Below are 9,335 nucleotides of genomic sequence, written 5' to 3' on the forward strand. Positions count from 1 at the left end.
ATGTGTATCCTTTGTCCCAGGAGGAGACGGTGGCTATGGAAACATATATCACCGAGGCTCTGGGACAGGGGTACATTCGGCCCTCCATGTCACCTGTCTCTTCGAGTTTCTTTTTTGTGAAGAAAAAAGATGGTGGTTTGCGTCCGTGTATTGATTATAGAGGTCTAAATTCCATCACGGTGGGTTTTAGTTACCCACTACCTCTCATTGCTACGGCAGTGGAATCATTTCACGGAGCGCAGTTCTTCACTAAACTGGATCTCAGGAGTGCTTATAATCTGGTGCGTATTCGGGATGGAGATGAGTGGAAAACTGCATTTAGCACTACTTCTGGCCATTATGAGTATCTCGTCATGCCATACGGTTTAAAGAATGCTCCAGCTATATTTCAATCCTTCGTGGATGAGATTCTCAGAGACCTGCACAGACAGGGTGTAGTGGTGTATATTGACGATATTTTGATCTACTCCGCTACACGCACTGAGCATGTATCTCTGGTGCGCAAGGTTCTTAGACGACTGCTGGAGCATGACCTATATGTGAAGGCGGAGAAATGTGAGTTTTCCAAACGATCAGTTTCCTTCCTGGGTTATCGCATTTCCAGCTCTGGGTTGGTAATGGAGGGTGACCGCGTAAAGGCCGTGCGTAATTGTCCGACTCCGACCACGGTAAAGGAGGTGCAGCAGTTCTTGAGTTTTGCCAATTACTACCGGAGGTTTATTCAGGGTTTTGGTCAGGTAGCTGCCCCTATTACCTCACTGCTGAAGGGGGGGCCGGTGCGTTTGCAGTGGTCAGCAGAGGCGGACGGAGCTTTTCGTAAGTTGAAGGCGATGTTCACTGATGCGCCGGTGTTGGCGCATCCGGACCCTTCTTTGGCGTTTATAGTAGAGGTGGACGCATCCGAGGCTGGGGTTGGAGCGGTACTCTCACAGCGTTCGGGTGTGCCACCGAAGCTCCGCCCATGTGCCTTTTTTTTGAAGAAACTCGGGCCAGCGGAGCGGAATTATGATGTGGGGGATAGGGAGTTGTTGGCTATGGTTAAGGCCCTGAAGGTGTGGAGACACTGGCTTGAGGGGGCTAAGCACCCTTTCCTTACCTGGACTGACCACCGTAACCTGGAGTATATCCGATCAGCTAGGAGACTGAATCCTCGTCAGGCAAGGTGGGCCATGTTTTTCACCAGATTTCGTTTTACTATCTCGTATAGACCAGGTTCCCTCAACACTAAGGCCGACGCGCTGTCAAGACTCTATGACACTGAGGACAGGTCCATCGATCCTACTCCCATCATTCCGGCAGCTAAGCTGGTGGCACCAGTAGTATGGGATGTGGACGCGGACATCGAGCGGGCGCTAAGGGAGGAACCTGCGCCTCCACAGTGTCCGGAGGGTCGTAGGTACGTGCCGCTTGCTGTTCGTGATAAATTGATTCGATGGGCTCATTGTCTACCCTCGTCGGGTCACCCAGGTATTTTTAGGACAGCGCGAGGTCTTCAGAGGAAGTACTGGTGGCCCACTTTGATGAGGGATGTGCGATTCTATGTCTCCTCCTGTTCGGTGTGCGCTCAGAGTAAGGCTCCTAGACACCTGCCACGAAGTAAATTACAACCTCTTCCCGTTCCACAACGGCCGTGGACCCATCTATCGGTGGATTTTCTTACTGACCTTCCCCCCTCTCAGGGTAACACAACGATTCTGGTCGTTGTGGATCGGTTCTCTAAGTCCTGCCGTCTGATTCCATTGCCCGGTCTTCCTACGGCCCTACAGACTGCGGAAGCTCTTTTCACCCATGTCTTCCGGCACTACGGGGTGCCCGAGGATATAGTTTCTGATCGGGGCCCCCAGTTTATCTCCCGTGTATGGAGGGCATTTGTGGAACGTCTGGGGGTCTCGGTCAGCCTAACCTCAGGGTATCACCCGGAGAGTAATGGGCAGGTGGAGAGAGTCAACCAGGAGGTGGGTAGGTTTCTGCGGTCGTATTACCAGGACCGGCCAGGGGAGTGGGCGAGATATATTCCCTGGGCAGAAATAGCCCAGAACTCACTAAGCCACTCCTCTACCAACATGTCACCATTTGAGTGCGTGTTGGGGTACCAGCCAGTCCTGGCACCGTGGCATCAGAGCCAGACTGAGGCTCCTGCGGTGGAGGAGTGGGTGCAGCGCTCTAAGGAGACCTGGAGGGCTGTCCAAGAGTCATTACGCCAAGCGAGTGTAAGGCAGAAGAAGAGCGCTGACCGTCACCGCAGTGAGGCCCCCGTGTTTGCACCTGGGGACAGGGTCTGGCTCTCGACCCGAAACCTGCCCCTCCGCTTGCCCTGCCGGAAGCTGGGTCCGCAGTGTATAGGGCCATTTAAAGTCCTGAGGAGAATAAACAAGGTTTGTTATCGATTATTACTTCCTTCGTATTATCGTATTAACCCCTCGTTTCATGTGTCTCTTCTCAGGCCGGTGGTAGCTGGTCCCATGCAGGAAGGTGAGGTGCCGGAGGTTCCTCCGCCCCCTCTGGACATCGAGGGGTCCCCGGCGTACACGATACGAGCTATTCTGGACTCGAGATGCCGGGTGAGGGGCTTGCAGTACCTCGTTGACTGGGAGGGATACGGTCTGGAGGAGAGGTGCTGGGTTCCAGTGAGGGATATTCTAGATCCATCTATGTTGAGAGAGTTCCATCGCCTCCGTCCGGATCGCCCGGCACCTCGGCCCCCGGGTCGTCCCCGAGGCCAGCGTCGGCGCGCTGCGGGAGCTGCGCGTCAGGGGGTTGGGTACTGTCACGAATATTACCGAAGGTGACTCCCCTTCTTGTTCGGGTGGCGCTCGGCGGTCGTCGTCGCCGGTCTACTAGCTATCACCGATCCGTTGTTCTGTGTTCCTTTGGTTTTGTCTGATTGGTATCACCTGTTTCTTGTTTGGTTGTTAGAGTGGGGTTATATATAGCTTGTTCAGCCCGCTTCTGTTTCGTGCGGGCTTGTTCATCTGTTTTGTTTGTATTTTGGGTTTCGCGCTGTCTGGTTATTATTTCTGTTCATTTGTTTTCCTACTTTTGTTCATGTTATTTTTCCTGGACATTAAAGCGTGGGTTTTCCCACATCTTTTGCTCTCTGCGCCTGACTCCACACCTCCTCACTCATCTGTCGTAACAGTGGCTAGATGTGCCAAGCTTATAAAGACATATCCTGAAAGACTTACAGCTGTCATTGTTGCAAGAGTTGGCTCTACAAAGTATTGACTTGGTTGTGCACGCTCAAGTTCTGTTTTTTGTCTTATTTCTTGTTTGTTTCACCATTAAAAATATTTTGCATCTTCAAAGTGGTAGGCATATTGTGTAATTAAAATGATCCAAATGTCCCCCCAAAAAACTATATTTTAATTCCATGTTGTAAGGCAACAAAATAGAAATAATGCCAAGGGGGTGAATACTTTCGCAAGGAACTGTACATTTACCCCTTTTCTGTTCATTGTTTTGGTTTATCCATGTCAACACAGTGACCTGCCACTGCCAAGGAAAAGCAGGTCAGAACAACATGAATGTTGGAGAGCCTGGTCGGATGAAACCAATTTGAGATGGCTGCCTTTTCGGGCTCTCAGAACAACAAACTGTAACTTGTAATGGTTACATGGAATATTCTGTATCTGTAAATCTGAATATACCCACATCGAATCTGTACTGATTAAGAAGGATTTCAGTTCACCAGAATAAGTGCAAACTATGTGTCCATTAAGGTAGAAAGGGTCTCCGCATTTTCTACAAGGCACCTCAAAGCACTTGAATTAACATGTAATTATTCAATATCACTGGTATTTTGGAAAGGCCTGATCTATTTGATGATCTAATTGGAGAGTTGCCCTTTAGTGGTGCCTTTGAAGTGGTAGAGAGTCAGTCCTGGAGGAGGCTTTTTCTAACTCTCAAATAGGCCATTAAATCTCAAGTATGATCCAAATTCCAAATCTCAACTTGGTCATATCAGCACTCCAATATTAGGTAATAGTGCAGTTTAGGGCCCTTTTTATTTTCCTTCTAACACTTGCTGAGAGAGTGAGGGAGAGAGAGAGTGGGGCTAGGAAAAGGGAACAAAAGTAGAGAGGAGTAAAAAGGGAAATAGAGGGAAGGAGAGACAACGGGAGGTAGGACGGACGGAAGGGGAAAAAAGATGCGTAAATCATCTTGGATTTGGCAGGTGGACTGATCTGCTTCAGGGCACAATCAGGGGAGAGGACGTATGGGACGGGACAGGCACAAGGTCAGGTGAGGTTTGAGCAAGTCAATTTTACCCATAATATCAATAATCAATAAAGACAGTAGACAACTGAACCGGTGCTTCTGCAGAACAAGGAAAAGAACACAGCTCTGTGGCCATCAGGCAATCACACTAGATTTGAAGGGAAGGTAGGGAAGGGTTATCAAAGTGGACCACAAAAGGCTAAGATGGTAAGCACACATATTCTTAGAAAAAATGGTTCCAAAAGAGTTCCATATAGGATAACCCTTTTTGGTTCCAGGTAGAATCCTTTTGGGTTCTTTGTAGAACCTTGTGTGGAAAGGGTTCTACCTGGAACCAAAAATAGTTATTCAAAGGGTTGTCCTATGGGGACAGCCGAATAACGATTTTAAGTTCTAGATAACACATTTTTTAAGAGTGCAGGGTACCTTTTTAGAGTGTATATACTGTTACCTTCACAGCTTAATAAACTGGGAAAAACAAAACCTGAAAATCCTAGACGTCTGCATCTGTCGCTTTGACTCTCTCTCTTTCTCTGTGACATGAGACAACCTTGTGATGTAGGTTATTATATCAACAGTAGAACAGTCTACAATAATACAAACTTTCATAGGTAATTGTTCTGTCAATGGTCTTTTCTTCCCCTTTGTGGTTGGTCATTATACTGTCCAAAGAGAAATATCATCATTCTCCAAATGGTTGTTGAGTGTTCAAATAGGCATAACTTAATTGCCTAATCGTAGGTGGTTAAGACTCCTTGAAATTCATTTGGCTTGCATACTTGCCAAGATTATCTCGTCATTAACACCTAGTTAATATGCTTCTTCTACCTAGAGTCACTCTATATTAATAGCTTTTTGTCCCCTGTCTAGTGACTCAGCTACTGCACCACTTAGGAACTCCAGGCCCCCCCATATCATTCCCCAAGAGTGAACTAAACCCCTACGGATGGCCAAGTCTAAAAGACCAGACAAAGAGCATCGGGCATCGCTTCAAAACCGCGCCTCAATTGTTCTGACCTAAAATGTATTCCCCATCGGAGCCAAGAGCCGAGATACCTGCCAGTTTCCCTCCCCAAACTGGAGGAGCGAGGAAACTAGGGGCACTCGTGGCTCCAACTCCAAAGCTGTCAGTGGTGGTAATGAGGCGACCCGGGAACGGTGGTCCTATTTCAGCTACTGTATTAGCGCTCTGAAAGGTTAACCCCGAGCCCAATTAATTCGACCAGTTAAAAAGGTCAGTGCACTTTGTAAAGGGCTAGGGAGCCGATAAGCTAGCGACTTGCGTATCTACGACAAGCTCATTTGCTTAAGCATTATCATTCTTCATTATAAAGTGGCAAACATTGATTAAACATGATTGCAGGGGCCGGGGATCTGAGAAAGGTAGTGGTTGTTGGAGCCAAAAGGCAAACTAGAAGAGTGGTTAGTGGCATAGTTTGGCAGCTTTATTATCTGCAAATGGAGAAAAAGGTGCCATCTTTATTTGGCTGGAATAATCTGGTAGAACTCCTCCTTTGTCTGTTCAACTAACAATGTGCAGTCTGAGGAACTGAAGAATATGTAGCAGTGCAAAGAGTGAATAGTAAAAGACAAAACACTTGCAATGAATAAAGTTAATGGTAACAGACATAGCTATGGGGGTAAACATACATCCTGATCAATGCCAGTTCAAACTGCAAAGGTGGAGATAGCTATATTTCAAGATATGGTTGCCCTATTTTCGAGGCAGTTTTAGAACTATGCTCAAAGTGTATTTGGGTAGAACACATTGTACAGTCTGTTATATCTTTGGAAAACAGAAACCATACCAACCAAACAGCATAGCCTACTTCATTAGCACACTACACTAACAAACATCTCCCTCACATTTACACGTACAACCCGTTGCTCTTGTGCAACATCCTAATTAATTAGTGATGGATGTGTTATTTAATTAAGTCATTAAGTCATTTATTTCGCGATGCTTCTGATATTCTGATTGAGTCATTAGCGGAACAAAACACCTACCATTCTATTCGTACTAGAGTAGTTCTTAAGAGACTGGTACGGTAACAAAGGTCGTCCAACTCCTCCTCTTTCCTTTTACTCCCCCCTTCTCAATTATTCTCTTTAAATTAACCACCTGGAGAGTCAGGTGGGGTAGGCCAGATCAAAGGGCATTGCCTGGGATAATTAAGATCTGATCCTCTGGCCCCCCTTTGGAAACCAATCTTTTAGAAAATAAAAATCACTTTAGAAAATCATTTAAAAATATTCTTAGTTAACCCTTGTGTTGTCTTAAAGATAAAAAATGACCCGCCACTATGTTTAACAGCAGAGAAACCCCCCTAAATTATATTTTTTCAACTTGAAATTAGATTACTTTTCCTAGAGTGACCCCAACATTACAAAAGTGAAACATTGTCTTAGGGTCAATTTTGACCCAGTAGTTATAAAATAATTTACTCACCACAAAGACCACAAAGACACAAACACACACAAAATGAGAAATTGAGATTGTGTGCTACTGATTGGACGCAGACAAAACAAAAACATTATTGTGCATGTGCAGCATGTCCTCTCCACGACCCCACACATGACTCAAGTTCACAGACAAAATAAAAACATTTCAGACAAAATAAACATTTCTTGAAAGCATTGTTTACTAATGGGGAATGCAGTCAAAAGCTTTAAAGGTGCTGCAGATGACAGTCCCCCCAGTTCTCTCTTTGCTGAAGCCATGAGTGCATGTTTCCGTGCGTAGATCTGATTTTTTCAGATGTCCAGGAGGAACAAGAGAACAAGGATTTAGAAGAGAGGAGGAGGTATCTGAAGAAGATGGGGAAGAATACAACCCAGAGCACAATGCATCATTTTCAGATGAAGAAGATATCATCCAAGCTGAAAGAGAGACATTTTTGCCAAAGAACAACAAAATAACATGGTCCTTGTCACCATATGACAACCAGGGCAAGATGGTAGCACAAAATGTCATAAGGATGACCACAGGGCCCACAAGACATGCAGTTGCCCATGCCCAGGACATCGCCTCAACATTCTACATGTTCATCACAGCAGCCATCGAAAAAGCAGTCTTCCATACATTGCCTTCACAAATGCGCACCAGATTGTAGGCGCTCCTAAAGTTCAACTTCGTGAAGTACTGCGCCCCGTGGGATGAGGGGTAAAGGATAGCTGAACTTGATGGTGGCCTTGTTCAGTGTTCGATAATCAATGCAGGGATGCAGTCCCGCATCTTCTTGACAACCTAGAAGCTGCTGGAGGCTCTCCTGTACACAGGTCTCCATGGCCTCGGTCTCTGCAGAGGAGAGGGGTTGACATGTCCTCTCGAGAGAGCTGCGTCAGACAACAGGTCAATGGCACAGTCCCAGGGGCGAGGAGGAGGCAGGCGTGTAGCCCAGGTCTTTGAGAAAAACTGGTGCAGATCCTGGAACTCCTCCAGTAAATCCACTTGAGGAGCACAGTCCGGACTTTCCACCGTAGTGGTGTTGACAGACAACACGAGACACCTCCCCTGACACTCCTGCGACCAACCCAGCAGTCTCCTCTCGGACCAGGAAATAATTGGGTTATGCAACAAGGGGCAACCTAAAACAATGGTTTGGGTGTCCATAATCAAGAAAGTGATCTGTTCTGAATGAGTGTCATGGGTCAGCAAAGAAACAGGAGCAGTGATGTGATGTACGAGCCCTGTTCCTATTTGTACAGATACAGGTATCCTGTGTGTTTATTTTCTCTCCTTCCCCCCTCACAGGTGGCAGTCATCATTCCCCAATCAGTCATCAATCAGAAGACACACCTCCTCCTGTTTCCATTACCCAATCACATCCCCTTTGTTTAAAAACCTAGTCAGTTGTTTTCTCTGGAGCTCGATCTCTTTGTGTCTCAATCTCTCGCAATATATCTCTTACTCGTTATTGAGTTCTCTTTTGGTTTTTGTTCATACATGTCACATTTGTCCTGAATTATGTGAGTATTGTTTTGTTACGGTGATTGACTGTTTGTTTTTATGGTGGGAAAAGGGGGTACGAAGACAAGTCGCCCATGGCGACAGGTACAACAACAGAGTTACACATGGAGTAAAACAAAGATACAGCCAATAATACAGTAGAAAAATAAGTATATATACAATGTGAGAAAATGAGGTGAGATAAGGGAGGTAAAGGCAAAAAGGCCATGGTAACGAAGTAAATACAATGTAGCAAGTAAATAAAAAAATAATCACTGGAATGGTAGATTTGCAGTGGAAGAATGTTTAAGCCTTCCTGTGGAACTAGCTTGGCAAATAAAGACCTTCGGTGTTCCTTCTGTGAGGACACACAAAGCAAAGGGATCAGAGCAGCCATCCAAACTAGTTAGTTACAGTTGCCACCGGAGGAGAGCAAGGAGGACAGGCCTGTGGCAGAGCCAGACAGAACTTGATACACCTCGCCGCGGTGATAATTAAGAGAAGCTACTTAGCTTCAGAGAGAGGGAATGGGACGGTATTATCATGACGACTGAGAAAAGTGAGAGAGGAAAATGAATTAAGAGGATGGGTAGTGGACGGTGGTAGGAAGGACGGGTGCTGATGAGAAGAGAAGAAGGGGATAAAGTAAAGTTGAGAGTCTCCACTTTGGGACTTTGCATACTTATTATCGGTCTTGGGCTTTGTTCCAATATCCAATAGCATACCACTTGAAGAAGAAGAAGAAGAAGACTGTCATATTCCTGCCTCTCAGCAATGCATTAATTCAAACCCCCTGTGTATGTGGTTCTGCCTATCAGCATTGTGGGGATGGAAAGTGAACTTATTCTAATGTATTTCATAACTCCTCTTGGGAATGTGCTTTGAGGGAAGACTAAAGAATCAAAGGCCTAGGGATCAATATGTTTCTATCGTTTGAATATTTGTGTCAATATCAATATCTATCATAGTGCAGTCACTGCATTCTTTTCGGGTGGCATAGGAGGTACAGTATGCAAATCAAAATGGAGGCACATTTCAGCATTGGACCTAGAGAGCTGAGCAGGCTGTACTTTCCCATTAATATTTATACTTTAATATGAATATCAATGGTTTTCATAACCACATTCCTCTTTATTTCTCTCCTCCTAACTTGTTTTCCCCAGAGCTT

This window comes from Oncorhynchus nerka, linkage group LG15 (genome assembly GCF_034236695.1).
Source record: "Oncorhynchus nerka isolate Pitt River linkage group LG15, Oner_Uvic_2.0, whole genome shotgun sequence".
NCBI lineage: Eukaryota > Metazoa > Chordata > Actinopteri > Salmoniformes > Salmonidae > Oncorhynchus > Oncorhynchus nerka.